The sequence below is a fragment of the Engraulis encrasicolus genome, chromosome 7 (genome assembly GCF_034702125.1).
Source record: "Engraulis encrasicolus isolate BLACKSEA-1 chromosome 7, IST_EnEncr_1.0, whole genome shotgun sequence".
In the NCBI taxonomy this organism is placed as follows: Eukaryota; Metazoa; Chordata; class Actinopteri; order Clupeiformes; family Engraulidae; genus Engraulis; species Engraulis encrasicolus.
The window spans coordinates 30,937,107-30,939,606 of NC_085863.1; the positions used below are offsets into that span (position 1 = coordinate 30,937,107).

Sequence of the window (2,500 nt, forward strand, 5' to 3'; positions counted from 1 at the left end):
TTCCATATTTTACTTCCAAATTTCCATTATTTTCCACCACCTTCAATTTGAAAGTATTCGAGAAGATTAAACTTAACATTCATTAAAAGGTGGACCTTCTGTGTCCACCATTTTGAATTTCCAGGACTGGAAATCTTTAGCTGCAAAACTTTGGTGAAAATATGACTTAGTAATTATTAATGAAAAGGTCAAATCACAATCCTACACATACTCTACCTTCAAAAATGCCACAAGACATCCCTTCACTATATTTCTTTGAATTTTGTTTACAATTAATTTTTACATGGCATTCCTTCCTGCACATGCCATACGAATGTCATCATTAAATCTCTATCTCTAAGACAGAATTTCCATCTACGAATTTCAAAGTCAAAAAATGACAACGTCACTTCAAAAAAGCCTGCAGTACACAAACATCAGTGATCGCTGGAGCTCCCCGACGTATGGTACGACGCGAGAGTGGAGGAGAGGAGCACTGCATACAGGGCCGCTGACAGATTTGGCCGGGCCCAGGACAAAGTCGTCTGAAAGGGCCCCCCTGCCCATTACATACAAGGACTCAATTCTGGGCCCCATCTCTCTCTGGGCCCGGGACAACCGTCCCCTTTGTCCACCCCTGACTGCATGTGATGTACCAGAGGAGAGAAGTCTGCATGTGTGGTGTTTAAACTGCCGCTACCTCACGGCGGCTCTCGTCGTTCTTGTCAGGTACAGGTCTCCCGACGCCTGTTTGGAGGAGGTTTGAATTTATGAATGTCAATGGTGAAGCTTCAGTGGCTGGCTGTGGAGTGTGGATGTCTACTTAATTAAAGAGACTCACAGGGGAGCGGGAGTGCTGCGAGTGACTGGGGGCGTACTGTGCTGTAGGCTCCCTATCAGTAGTATCACTATCAGCGCCACACATCGACGGAACAAAGATGGGAATACACAAGACACAAGAGCTGGGAAAACAGGTACTGTATGGCTGTCTTAAAGAGAATATGTGTGTGTGTGTGTGTGAATGTGTGTATGTCTCTCTCTTTCTGTGTGTGTGTGTGTGCGTGTGCGTGTGTGTCTGTGTGTGGCCGTTCGGATGGCTGGCTTTTCTAATCCCTGAAGGTATTCTGACCTGGATATGACCCGGAGGTGAGCTATACAGCACCATCTTAAACCCAACAACTGCAGACATACTGTAACGTCACCATTATCTTAAACCCAATAACTACAGACACACTGTAACATCACTGTTATCTTAAACCCAATAATTACGTAGACCCACAGTATCATTACCGTAATCTTAAACTCAATAACTACGTAGACCCACTGTATCCTTACCGTAATCTTAAACTCAATAACTGCAGGCCCACTGTGACGTCACTGTAATCTAAAACTATACTCAATGTAATATACTATAGTCTTAAACCCAATAACTGGAGATCCACTGTAATGTCACTGTAACCTTAGGTGTTTCATTGTGACAAGTGCTTTTTATCCGCCTAAACAGGATTTTTTATTTAAAAAAAAGAGTTTTGAAATACAAATTCTTAAACTCTCTTAACGTGTACATAAGAGCCAAAACCAATGCGTTTTCAAAAACATCCATATACGTGCAAACAGCTTCTTGAACCCAATAACAAGAGGCACTTTAACGCCAGCACAATCTTAAACCCAATAAATAACTAGACCCACTATAACGTCACTGTGAACACACTTTATCGCACTTTATCGCAGTGAAAACACTTCGCAAATCCTCCGCAATTATGGACACAAATGGGTACACTAACGAGAGGGAGATAAGCATTACGGTCCTGGTTAAGGCAAGGGCTAGCTTTACTGTAGTCAACAGAAGACCACATAAGTGAAACACTAGTGAGACACTAAAGTAAACTTCGGTGAACTTTGTACAGGGTTAGGGTATGGTCATTTAAACATCTGTACAAATCATTTACAGTCCAATTGATGAAAAGAAATGTATGATGCTCTTAAACTGTGAACTGTGTGAACGTGCACTTTGGCATATCCGACTTGTCTGTACTGTAGTGGGCTTGGATAGTTGTTGTTCTCTTTCTTCTCTCACTAAATACTGTGAATTAAAATCACAATAAAACACAACTTGACCACCATTTACTTGACATTTAACAAGGCGTTTATCAGCTTAGTCAGAAGCACAAACGGCCTCCAGGCCTGAGTAAGAATATCACCAGCTAAATCTTCAGCAGAGACCAGCAGGCAAGGCTATCATACGCTATGGTAAGCAGCAGAGCAGTGGACAACATTAAATACCGATTAAGATGGCTGATCATGTGGTCCTTCAGTATAGTGTACAACATTAAATACCGATTTAAGATGGATAACGACCTCATGTCATCGCTGACCTGGAAAATATGTAAATGGCGGCGAGGCAAAGCACCCACTAAGGGGCGGCAACTCTGAATTGTCATTACATGTACAGCCGAAAATAAAAAGCTAATGGTGGGTTTGAGTGATGAAACATGTGGTTGGCTAAGATCCTTACGTGCAG

The 2,500-nt window shown here is 42.2% G+C and overlaps 1 protein-coding gene across 2 annotated transcripts in view; it reads right to left on the reverse strand.

Moving 5' to 3' along the window:
* efnb3a (ephrin-B3a) overlaps nucleotides 1–2,500 on the reverse strand; it is an 82,383-nt gene that overhangs the window by 56,083 nt on the left and 23,800 nt on the right. The window lies entirely within an intron of this gene.